The 14353-nt window shown below is 31.8% G+C and overlaps 1 protein-coding gene across 1 annotated transcript in view; it reads right to left on the bottom strand.

Moving 5' to 3' along the window:
- LOC140044830 (neuronal acetylcholine receptor subunit alpha-9-like) overlaps positions 1-14353 on the bottom strand; it is a 95511-nt gene that overhangs the window by 26231 nt on the left and 54927 nt on the right. The window lies entirely within an intron of this gene.

Here is a 14353-nt window from a genome sequence, read left to right as displayed (position 1 = left end):
ACCACCATAAAGATACTGCTTTGTTATCATAAACATATATGTCTATATCAACTACACTCTCTCCATCAACTGATCTGTCTCCGACATTATCTTTCTCCATTAACTGCTATATCTCCATCAACCACTATTTCTCCATCAACTGCTCTGTCTACATCTACTCTTTCTTAGTCAACTGCTCTGTTTCAATCGACTGCTCTCTCTCTCTCCCTCTTTCTCCATTAACTGATCTTTCTACATCAACCGCTATTTCTTCATCAACTGCTCTGTCTACATCTATTCTTTCTCAGTCAATTTCTCTGCTCTATTTCTCTCTTTTTCTATCAACTGTGGTCTGACTCCATCAACTACATTTTCTCCATGACTGATCTTTCTCAACTTCTCTTTCTTCATCACGTTCCGTGACTCCGTCAACTGCAGTTTCTCATCATCCACGGCTCTGTATGCATACTACTGTATTCGTTCTCAATTAATTGATCTGTTTCTATCAATTTCTCTTCTCCACCAACTGCCCTGACTCCACCAACTAAAATGTCAAGTTTCTCCATTAAGAGCTCTGTCTCTATCAAGTGCTCTTCGTTACATCTGTTCTTCGTCTATCAACTGATCTGTCTCCATTACCTGTTTTGTTTCCACCAACTACTCTTCCTTTCTCACTGCTCAGCTCTTTGAACAAACTTTATTTTAAATTTGAAATATATTTACTCCACTACAACTGTATTGCAAGTTCATAAACGGGTCTTTACTTCAAAATATCACATGCATAAATATACGTTTACATTAAAATAAAATATTATGAGAATGTTAAAAATAATTGGAGTAGAATGAAAAGTAGTGAATCTGCGTAACAAATCAACGATCCCAATATCAATAAAACAAATCTGAACGTCACAGAAATATAAGACATCTAGAATAATATTTTGAAGGACCATTAAAACATCTTGCTTATGTTTCTAATACCACTATGATAATAATTGAATTGGTTATTACCAAAAATACCATGTATATTAGGAGAGTTTTAGTTAAAGAGATTCTTCGTTTCATTATGTAAGATAGCCACACTTACTATTACTATTCGTAGTGCATACACTATTGACAACCATTATTATTCATTTTGATTAATGATCAGCGTGAAGAATTAAATTTAATACAATGAAATGAATTTCAATTTATAAAGAAATTAGAAAATAATTTATCATTTAGACTGTTTGCATTTACTACCATACGTTTTTTTTTTCTGATAATGGTATACGTATTATCTCATAGAAGGTAACATCAACAATTACTATGTTAAAAACGTGCAGAATAGTTTAAATTATATACAATATTATCAACAGGCAGAACTAGAACAACTCAAAGTTAAATGCATAATTATTTATCAGAGTAATGATTTGAATATGACATGCTTTCTTCATTTTAATGGACTATGGTATGGGACCAAGAAGAGTTGTTGTTGTATTAAAATGATATAAACATTAGGTGCACATGTATTTATATGGTAAAGTAAGTATGTCAATAGACTTCATACTATTCGGTTTTTTTCTATATCCATACAAATATAAAACTAGATAACTGATGGGATTCGATAATCCGCAGTTAAAACAACTGAATACGGTCGTATAATACGTTCATTTACGTAGGTTTATCCGATAGCTGATGTGATGATAAGCCACGATTGAATGTATATCAGAAATTATGCTGGAAACTAGTTTATAAATCTACTGACTGTAAACGTTTTATGTTAGGTTCTCGTAGCGGTAATATTTGTTAGGTTACTGACATAAGGATTTGTTGGAAGACGACCATGATAACGTTGACAATAGGTTACGTTCCAAATACTGCCAAAATGTGTTAGTTGTTACAGTAGGTATGGGTCAGAGTGTTAGGAAATGGTACTCACTTGATAGTTTATTCTTATTTGTACAAAAACTAAATGCTTTTATTGTTGGAAACCCTTTTGGCAAATTGATAATGTAAAAAAAAATAGTAAAGTAAAATATAATCAAATAGAATAAATAGAAAGTAATGAAACCAAACCACTCTAGCGATTTACAAAGATAATTTATATTATTTATTAGTTAACTATCACAGAGTTTTCTCATTTTTATTAGAAATAATAAAGAAGAAGAAACGCATTCAGAAACAAGAAAGATGTCATTAAATACAACATTGTTGGTAATGATTTTTTAAATAATAACGGAAGGGAACATGGTTAAATAATATCTCCTGTCAAGATTTATATTCTTATACATTTTAGTAGATGTAGATCCGGTAGAGTGGAAGGACATTTATCACAGTCTTAAACCTCTGTATGATATTCCAATATATTAATACTGTGTACAAAGAAACTCACGTGATGTTGGAATGATTTCCGGATTAAATATAGACACCGAATGGAAAAGCGTACAAAGGAAAATAGGTTTATCTGGGTTGAAAGTCTTGAGAAGTGTGGATCATTGATTATAGTGAGAATATGCTCCGACCAAAGAGGTAATATTTAGCCTACATTTCTGCTTAAACTATGGAGGAAATACTTATTTCCTCAATTCTTAAACTGACAATCCCGAAACAACACAATGAATTGTTGTTTCAGGACAAACTATAACCGTCGAAATGTGTGCACTTCTCAATTGCTGTTAGGTCGATCCTAGACCAATATTTATTTTACCTAGTGTTTTATCCGAATGTTATTCAATGCTTTCAAAAAAACTTAAAAAACAAACGATTATTGACAAAAAAAAACTTTCGATAAATAACCATCACATCAAAAATATAAAGTAAAAAAACTACATATCAATCAGACTCGACAGCAAAAGAGGAACTTGACACATTTCCATGTTAAATGATTGAACGCCTCGCATTAGAGATAGTCGTTATTGATTACAAGATACGAATTAAGGAATGTTGAAGATATATATCCAGACAAATTTAAAGAAAAGGAAAAGTATTATCGTTGAGGGATACATACAGTAATGTGGGGTTTTTATTCTAAATACATAAACATAAGGCAACGATACCCGTGGGTATTAATTCAAATAGGTCGTCAACGAATTAATAAACTCAATATAAACTCAAACATATTTGTTATTCAGTAAGCGAGATAACATAACCCAAAATTCATATAATATACGGTACATTTCTATAATATATGAATACTATTTTCATACCGTGCAAGCTTAAATATATACTTGTCCTGTGTGAACAAAAACATTTAAACAATTTTTTGTTGAATATGCCATTTAATCACATACTCATTCTGACCAAAATTGGATAGAAAAAAAAAGAATTACTGTATTTCTAAAAAAAAATCTGTAATATTGAAGCAAAAAAATAGTAAATTGTCTGTCAGACAATGAGGTTTTGTTTGAATTTAAAAGTTTATTATTATGTATTTTTAGTGTTGCTTTTTTCGCTTTAAACCATACCGAATACGGTCGTGTAACGCGTTAGGTTACGCGGGTTTATCCGATGGCTGCTGTGAAGATAAACTACGATTGAATCAGAAACGATGTTGGAAATTAGTTTATAATTTTACTAACGTTTTATGTGAGGTTCTCGTGTGGGTAATATTTTTGTGAGGTTACTGATATAAGGATGTTTTTAAGACGACCATGATACGATGTTGGCAATGTGTGACAGTTCCAAAGTACTGCCTAATGTTTTTGTTGTTAAAGATATATTAGGTAGGGTTGTTATTCGCAGCCAAACTAAATGGGAATGCCTTTTGGAAAACCATGTTGGAAAACCCTTTTTTTTCTACGGAAGTGAATAACTTTATTTAAACCACAAAATGGCCTATTCATGTTTCATGTGATATATCTATCAATGTTACAAGTATACTAAGCCTCACACTAATGACCCTTCTCAGTCAGTCAAGTGCAAACTTAAACACACGCAAAACACGCTCTTAACGCCATTATATGAAAGTGTGCTAATAGTTTATAAATATAATGTAGTCATCTATCTTTCTATCTATCAGCACATTACATCATAGACACATATATTACTAAATGATAATGTATCTATTGAGTCAAGATTTAAGCAACATACATTTGTATCTTTTTAGATACAAGTTACAGATAAAAGCTATTTTATTATTTCTATTTCTTCAAACAGTTTGTTTGTATATGAAAAAAAATGTTTTGATAGCAGCAGCGCAGATCAGTTTTACTGGTATCAAAAAACATTCTGAAATTGCAATAATATCAATCTAAAATAAAAATGTTTTTCATTGAGTTGAGTTTATTTTAACTTTCAATCTAAGTCTGTATTAATGTTTACGATGCAGAAAGTGTTATTATGCGATTAATTAAACTTATTTCAACCAATGGAATTCATCGATATAAGTGAAATGCCATATATATAAAAGTTAAGATGACATCAACTTTTTTTTCAAATTTATTTAAGAGATATAAGCTTATGCACATTAATTAAACTGGTTTCTACCAATGGGATTAGTTGATAAAGGTAAACATTAAACGAAATTGTATCACACCATTTTTGCATTACATTTAAATACCCATCTAAATATTAATAACCAATTTAATAACCCAGTTCTAAATGTATATGACTGATTGAAATATTTATAACCACGTATAAGACATTTATTGTGCGGTTAATGAACATAAAGCATTTGTTCATGATGTATTATTTATACAGATAGTGCAAACTCATTTCTGAGTTTAATGTCATTTTTTTTTTCCAAAACAGCGTAATTGAAGTGTCAGATGTTTCTTAATGATATGTATAAGAAGGCTCAATAAGACAGTGTAATTAAACGGTGGAGTTTCGAATTATGTTGTTCATCTACCGGAACACATCACATGGGTGCATGTTATCAATAGTTTATGTTTATGTTCGTAAATAATACCTTTCTTTGCAAGTTTACTAGTGTAGAAACTCTTTTTTTCATGGGACACCCTTATTAAGCTTGGTTCCCACTAGGATGCAAGCGACACGCGGGACACCCTTATTAAGCTTGGTTCCCACTAGGATGCAAGCGACACGCGGGACACCCTTATTAAGCTTGGTTCCCACTAGGATGCAAGCGACACGCGGGACACCCTTATTAAGCTTGGTTCCCACTAGGATGCAAGCGACACGCAAGTACACCCTTATTAAGCTTGGTTCCCACTAGGATGCAAGCGACACGCAAGTACTTTGACGTAGACCACACCATGCATCCACCGCGTCGTGATTGGTCAAATTATTTGCGTGTCTTTGTGAGTACCTCCTAGTTGGATCTTTAACGGTAATATTTTCTCGTAAGACGAACGAAGGGATATTATACAAGTTCTAAGAGTATTGAAAACCAGAAGGTTCCAGAAATGTTCCCTTAATATGGGCTTTAGATATAAACAATAATATATCAATCGACGTGATGTACTAATTTCGATGATTCTTGATTAAAATATGTATGCATTGTAATATTATGATTGAGTTTGTTTATTGTTTAATTTAATCAATTAACACAAATCCCATCCCTTCCATCTTCATTGAATATCAACGCTCATTCACTCACACTCTCTGATCGTTGATTAGTACCATTGTATATCTCTTTTACAATTGAATGAAACGACACCAAACATTAAATTATAGTAATCAATTGACTAGGTATGTTGGTTTTCAGTGTCTCATTCTTTAAACAGAAATCTAGCCGTTGATTAAAACCATTATCACCTTAACAGTTGAATGTAGTAAAAAATCAACCAATCAATTGACCTCAGATATACCTAGGCGTGTCATAATATTTAGTGTACATTTAATAAAAACTGTTTATCTTTGCGGTATAAGAAATCATCATTATACACCAGCAGAAAAAAAAACAAAATCATGTTGTATGTAAGCTGAATAAAAACAGAAACTAATTTATACTAGTGCTTCAAACACAGGCCGATGTGATTATACTGCCTGATCTCGTACTTATGAGTGACTTGCATTACGTGCACACATGTATGCGCATAAATTGGAATTCATGAATTCAGAAAGTATATTGAGGTCCCTATGTTTTTATCTCGTAAGTTCTTGAATATACAAATGTCAACAGTAGCGATACCTGTAAGGCATTCTGTGGAACGAGGAATAAAGCTGTCGATGTCTGATGAGCGTCGTCCTTCTGGTGGAATTCTGTATACGCACGTCGTCAGCTTTGGATGTGGTACGGTCGGACCTAGTTTACTTCACTATAATGTAAAGGACAGCTTTATAACTCAACTTTATAATTTGACAGGGCAACTTCTGACATGACTTTTTAAAATCGTATTCAAATACCGTGTATCTCAATAACATTCCACATCATTTTTTTTACTTAGCTTTACTTCGTTACTAAAATGTAATATGTTCATAAATGATTTCTTTAATATAAATAGACAGACTATCTTCAACTCTACTTAAAGATAACTACATAGTTATTTAACTCAATTTAAAGGAATATGCCTACAGTACAATATTTAAAACATTTTTTTTTTTAGTAAGATTCACAAACTCTTCATGCATATCTAATTGCGATAAAAATGGTAAATAACCCCCTGAATTACGTAAATTAACCATATTCGGATACACCTTTTCATGTGTAACCTTATTAGTAACTGTACTAGCTTCAACTCATCACGTGTTGCCATTAATATTACATAGTATTAGTATTATACATTTTATCAAATGTTAGTTTGATTACAAGAAGGCATATTGCAAAAGTGTTTTATAACGTTTATATAAATATATTTTCACAACATGCTTTTAGACACGACATTATAGATATATCAATATATTCAAATTGAGTTGAAGTGGAAAGGCATTGAATCGAATCAAATCCGTAGAGAAATAATATGCTGTAATTTGAAAGTGATGTGGGGGTTTTGACGTCTTCCGTAGCGTACGCAGACACACGGCAAAATTATACTATATCAGATATGAACACTGGTTTTCTATTAACACAAACGTATTGCAGAAATCTCTAGTGAAATTATTCATCATCATTGTCACCATAAACCAAAGTTAATTTTGTCATGAAGAAAATGTTGCATTCAGATATTTTGAATGAGGTTTTTTACTTATGCTCTGTCTACACTATTAAACTGTATGTGAAAACAAAATGATGATCTCATATCACTACTATATTTGGGTATACCACTACCGTATTTGGGCACATCACACCTTTTTTGTCAAACTTGTTTGATAATGTAGACAGAGCTTTATAAAGGCTAGCCAAAAGTCATAATGTTTGTAAAAATAACCATAGCCAAATTTAGCTACGTGCTGACTGGCACCGTTAATTATTAATTTGTTAACTATTGCTTTCAACAAATGGAAATATTATTGTCTTTTCAACTAGTACAAAAACACATTAATTATATATCTCTCCGTAATTTTGTATTAATTTATTTCAATCTTTAGGCCTAATCAATAAGAAAGTCTATGTGAGCTATTAAGACAGGCATCTTTTAAATTTTGGCCACGGACCGGAATAGAATTGATATTTGAGCGTTGCACACTTTTTTGTCGTGTTAACCTAACCAATTGTAATTGACATTTGTTTTTATAGTTTATTTGTATTTTTGAAGGGTTTAGACAGTCATTTTCTAGCTGTATTGGCCTCCTTTATACCGAAAACTATAATACCTTGAGAGGCCACTCCAACTTTATACAAATCAATGGCGGTGAAGTATTTCTGAATAACCGTCAGCTTAAAAAAATCCAATTGAGTATGTTAAAATTCTCCACTCAATGTCATTAGCATTAGTATACGACATTATGGTCTGTTAATTACTAAGCGTTCTTTGTAATCTGCGCGTCATTAATGCTCATTGAGATTACGTTTTTGAAGAGTATATGTTATTAATCCATAAAAAATTAAATGTTAAACGTACGTATAATATAATTTAATAATAATTCTGTGTGGTATCATGTCTAGCGACAATACACAGTGTGTAGTATCTTGTACGCTGACGGCATGTAACAGGCGTACCATGTCACATACAGGTAACTCCTGAATAAACTTTTCATTCATTCAAATTAACTCAAATTCTGTAAAGCCCTCTCTACACTATCAAACTTCATGTGACAAAAAAGTGTGATGTGCCCAAATATGGTAGTGATATGCTTAGATATGGTTGTGATATGATATGTCCATATATGGCCACATAACATTTTTGTCACATAACGTTTGATAGTGTAGACAGAATTTGAGAAACGACCATGCCGATGTCCAAACCATGGTATACCGTTTGGAAAGTCAAAGCACAAACTAATCCTGTAGATTGTCTCAGTACCTGATGCCGATTATGTACGTTACGTACAAAAAAAAAACAAGTAGGCCTACGTATACTCTTTCAGAAACCTTAAATCATACATTCATCTCACGCAACTAAAGTTTCTTTATAGCACTCCAGTATTTTTGAAAAAAAGCAATTAAATATCAGTCAATCGGCATCTTAATCACAGACACCTAAAGCTATGCAATCATGTTTAACATTTAATTTCAAATATCAATGACCTTTAAGAAACTATCGGTACTTTTAATTGCGCGTAGACTACACAGAAACAAAATAACCTTAATTGCCTTTTTTACTGTCGGCTTCAACAGACACACAGTTTAAATTAAATTATTCATATCTCATTTTAAGTAATTTATAATTATATAATATAACTGCTGTAAGCGTATCATTAAGTCACGTAATTCGCCTCATTAAATTCGTCTTTCTAAACAATATTACAATCGTTTTATATACATTGTTAGCATACAAAATGAATATTTGAGTTGACTAGGGCTAATATTTTCACGAGTTTAAGGATTGGCTATTATGTTTAAGAAATACAACACATGTATGCTTTGTTTTAGAACACATGACTATTCCACTAAGTGACCGTATGCTATTCAAAAGGGCAGCGCTATGATTTTGATCTCGGAGTAGAACGAAGAATTATAGCCGGTACACAGGTCGATTTTCAAACGGTCAACAATCTTGCTAGTTTTGCACACAATTTCAGAAAGATGCCGTGTAATAGAACCACCGTACAATAGAAATTATATTGAACGGCACGTGGTACAAAATAGAGAAAATTGCACCTGAAAAATCATCATTTTATAATAGAAATAGAACATGCTTTTAGTTCAGTTTAAGTTGTTTAAGTGCTCAATCTTTCGTATGGCCACTCGGAAGAACAGTGGTATAACAAAAGGAGAACGAAATTAATAAATACTAACTGGACAGAATAAAAAGTTAAACATAGTATTGTTCTATTAAAAAATTATCTTAAACTAAATTAAAGTTAAACTATGATATCAAACCAATGCAGATATGTTAAAGTACGTTGCAGCACGTACATTGACTGAATTTAAACTACGTATTCTGGCGTTGATGTAGCCTTTCCAGCTACATATGCAAAATGTCAGTTTCAATTTAACAACCCCTTCAAGCTGTAGTGTATAATTAGGTAAAGGTGATAAAGTGGTGCTTCTTTTAAAAGGTCTTGGAGTTTTTTCTTTTTAGATAGCAAATACCCGGCAACCAAGAGCCAGTCTATGGAAAACATTTTTTTTTTAGTTGAGTGTAGGCCTAGTTCGATTAATTATTACGTCACACGATCGACATGTATATTCATAAAGCTATAAAATGGAAGAGTAAATAATGAATAATTCATCGCCTTCCTACATAAAATTAAGTGTATTCACAACCCATTGTATGTTCACATTAAAGTTACAATACTTAATAAAAGTAGTAGGCCAGTGCTTAATGTATTATGATACATAATACTCTAGAAATGTAACCTTAAAATAAGAAAGTGAAAAGTTGCAGTTTGATTGAAAATAATAGGCATGGGTAACACAAAAGCAGGAAGATTACATTTTGACAGGGAATACTTTACATGTATGATATCACCGATTTAATTGACAACTTATTGATTATTGATTTACAAGACAAGATGTTACAAACTTTGTATTTATTTTGAAATACTACTATCATAACCGTGTTAGGTGTTTAAGACATCTTGGTTATGGGTCCATATCTCATCGTTATTAATCATATTTAATTTTATATATAGACTTGTTAAACACGACGTCTGTTACAAAGTAGATTACATAAAGAAAGAAATCATATTTATTTGATTTTGTTGAAGTCATAGTCAAAGTAAATATACATCAACCAGATGGGAATGTAGTTATCATTCTGATAGTGTTGTTGTTTATCGTACGGTACCGATTATGAAACACATGACTGGATAGGAAAACAAAATCATAATGAGATGATTGTTCATATTGTACTACGATGACAGATTCGTAATGACGAAATTCGAAGTAAAATACAACATTTTGTGAAATGGTAAATCTGCGTTTCTGTTTCAAGCAAGATTAACTAGGTCACATAAGGTCTGAGTTGCCATAAACCTTATAGCTGTTTTTATAAAATGAAAATATGTGCTATCATGGAAGAGTACAACACTCTTCCCTGTTGCTTATGAAACACAGACCAAGCAGGGAGCTGTACTCTCTGGACCAATGATTCAAGTACACATTGTTATTCGTGAGAGGGCGCGCCTCCTGTACACATTACAATACGCAGATTTCGTTGACCCGTCACGCTTAAAATAATCACAGTATTGTTAACAGAACCGTACTGACTGTTTTTATTTGAGGAACTCATAACTTTTAAATTCATGTTATATTTGCTCTAAAAAACGGTAAATAATGTACTTTACCTTACGGAGGCCTATACATGTCAAAACACATCATTACGGAAATCGAATAGCATAATATGGCATATTGGGTGCACATACACTTACGAAAGCAGCCTCCGATTAGTATTGGTAAACGTATAATAAACACATCTTTAATATTTACGATTAAAATCACTTATCTTATGTTTTAAATCTAAGTTTCTTTTCACAAAATATGCCTTTATAATAATACAAAACAGTAAAAAGTGTTTCAGAGTAATAATTTATGTTTATGATTATATTATTGATGCAACATACTTTCATTTTATTATAAAACAATAAATACTCAAGAAATGTTTCACGAGTGACGAGAAATGGTAATGCGTTTTAGTCTTGTGGGAGATGCTCATTCTGGTAACTATCTGTTGTTAAAATCAATATCCAGTACACTGAGTGATACAAGTGTCTTGACAAGAATGCTTCAAATATAGAGGGCGTAAGACACGAAAGCTTACTATTTTGTTGTTTGTTGTTTGTGCGTTCAGCGTATTTATTTAGCTAAAGAGTAACATGAATTCATTGACCGACATATTTTTTTTTATACATCACAATTGAGAAGCATGAGCGCGATGATTTGTCTTTGAAGACATTACAATAAATTCGTTTAACGCTACATGATATTCTTCGAGATGTCGAGACAAAAGTTTACCCGCGCACCTTAAATAACTGCGCATTCTTCTTCTTGAAACGAAATATCGCAATATCAATACATCAATCAAACATTTTTACATGGATTAAACTTTTTTTCTCAAAAAGTCTTGTTTTCTACTCTAAACATTGATCAAATCTCGTAAAAAATTATTCAGACATATACTTTCGTTATTTTGCATAGTATTTTTTTTTGTATTGCCTTAAAAATGCTGTCTTTTTCATAAAACCTTTTTTTTTCGGCAGTTTGAAAGTAGAAGTAAAATTGTTATGATGCGTTACCGTTATTGTATAGGTTAACTGATTTAAATTATTGTACATTTATTTATTTTTGTAAGTATTTTTCACTTTCCCTCGTTTATAATCTGTCTGATTATTTTGATTGAGCCCAACATTAAAGCTACACAGGTGCCTGCAACGGGTTACTTTTTCTTTATTTATTTATTTTTTATTTATAAGTCTGTTTAAAGAACGAGGCCATATACATGGCTGCAGTCGCGTGCGCACAATTGAGTTAGGGTTTACCAACCGACCGACATAGTGAGCTGTAGAAAAAACGACACTGTAGATACCATTATGCCATATAAAAAGTCTTGTTCATTATAGTAAGACTCAGAACATGTTGCTCCATTGGCTAAATGACGAACTTAGTTAACTTATAGACATAATGATGACAGTCCATTTAATAAACATTATTTAGTTTAATTACGTCATTAACTATTACAATCCATTTCCAATGTTAAGAAACTTCGTACTTTAGTAATATCAACCACATCAAGCCTACATATTGCCGTATACAAAAACTATAATTAAATCTACTTTACTGCGTATTGTTAACAAATTAACAAGTAACAAGGCCATATACATGGAGTTGAGTTAGTGTTTACCATACCGACCGAGCGACCGACCAACCGACCGACATGGCGAGCTGTAGAGTCACGTAGCACGCGACTAAAAATCCCTGTTTTATTAAAATTATCCAAACATACAGTGCAATACCATAACCGTCAATTACAACAATTTACTCGTTGGCACACGGCCCGGGAAGCGTGAGAAATCACTGTCCTGTTTGCATGTTAAAGAAACACAACATTTTCTAAAAAAATCGTACACACGTCTTTTGAATGGTGTTGAACACAACACCGTGACATAATTTGAACCCAGGTCTCAACTCCACTTGAAGTATGTTTATTCAGAATCGTGGACATTTTCAACATGTTAAAATGTCATCAAACGTTTAAAACGCATTAAAGGCAGTTGGAAAAATTCTAATCCTGCCTCAAGAACCAATAAGTTTTTTACTGATTCTTTAATGTCATGTCTGTTTCACTTTGTGTATACATTACAGCATAAGGCGTTCATTACCATTGCTCATATCCGTTACTTTGACGAACGATGAATATAAACCGTTTCGTCATGAATTTTCGCCAGAAGTTAGTATACAAAAAGAAGGGTGTTTTAATTAAACATGAAAAGTCATCAAATTTCATAATTACTGGTAAGGTTAATATATAATAATCTTAATGACAAACCATACCCTATAAGTTAGATAGGTTAACTTAAATGTAAATTTGAATATCGAACATTGGCATATTACGAAATTAGAAAAAAATATACTAAATAATTAAATTACTACCGGTACAAATTAAAATTAATTGCGTTTGGAATAATAGTTATTTTGATAAGCCGATTTATTATTTATAAAATAATGGTTTTTTTCTTCGATTTGTTTTTTCATAATTTTAGGCCTAAAACAATAGTTTTTAAGTTTCTTTAATTTCAAGGTTTTCATAATAAATACATATCATATATACGGATTTGTTAGGATTTATTTTCTTTTCTAAATGAATTGGTAATGAATGGTAATATGTTTTCAACTTTCAAAACGAGGTAGTGTATTACTTAATAATATATACAATATCACCGCAATGCTCTCCTTTAGCATTCCAGTTCAACTAAAAGCAATAAATGAAATGTTCGTATGTAACATACTTTATTTCGATTAATAACAGCCAAGAAGGCTGTTCACCGTTCCATTACTTTATCATTACTGTTAAACATCAGTTTACCCAAACGCAATAATCACATGTTGATGTTTGTTACAGAACAATTTTGCCAATAAACACTATTATTAGATTGTATCATACGATTTATAAAATAATAATATTGCAGTCACAAAGAGTCACACTTCTTTCTTGAAAATAAAAACTGTAAACCGTTGCCAAATAAAGGATCTTTTTTTTAATATTTCTGAATTAATTCAAATTACATTCTTAAGCTTTTAATATTATTTTAACTCTAATTTATTTATTTGTTGGGGTATAACATACTAAAATTACAAGAATTAGCCGTACGGCTAAACACGTTGTACTCGCAAAAAAAAAGAGAACAAGGTACGATAGATATTAAATACAACATAAGCAGTTAAGTAAAAATGTAATGATTTTGCCCATACATAATTTAAATCATCTACCGTTATCGTTTTCGTACCGTGTGCGTACTGATACTTCACATATCAAAGTATATCAAAGACCATAACCTCTAAGACCTAACCATGATACATGCAACATGTCATATACATTACATTCTGTATATATATATTTTTTCATTATTATTTGTTTTCAACCAAAAACAACAGCAGAAACACATCTGCCACTTACAGCATGGTTAACAGAAACAAAGGCAAATGCAATAACTCAGAAACACTTAAATTACGAGGAATAATTTAAAATGATAACCATAATAGGTCAAATATACTGGGTAAATATTGTCGTCTTATGGAGATACAGCTTTTCACTAAAACAAATACAATATGTTTAACCTTTTCTACACCGAACTCAGCAGAATTAAAAGCTAAAAAACTGTGAAATATCTCATTCTCGTATACAGCATCGAGGTGGACGCTTCTTTTCTTTTGCTGCATCTTCCATTGAGGTGGACGCTTCTTTTCTTTGCTGCATCTTCCATCGAGGTGGACGCTTCTTTTCTTTGCTGC

Source organism: Antedon mediterranea, chromosome 3 (assembly GCF_964355755.1).
Source record: "Antedon mediterranea chromosome 3, ecAntMedi1.1, whole genome shotgun sequence".
NCBI classification, from domain to species: domain Eukaryota; kingdom Metazoa; phylum Echinodermata; class Crinoidea; order Comatulida; family Antedonidae; genus Antedon; species Antedon mediterranea.
Note: the sequence above shows the minus strand (reverse complement) of the source record. Positions and strands in the feature narration are given on the sequence as shown.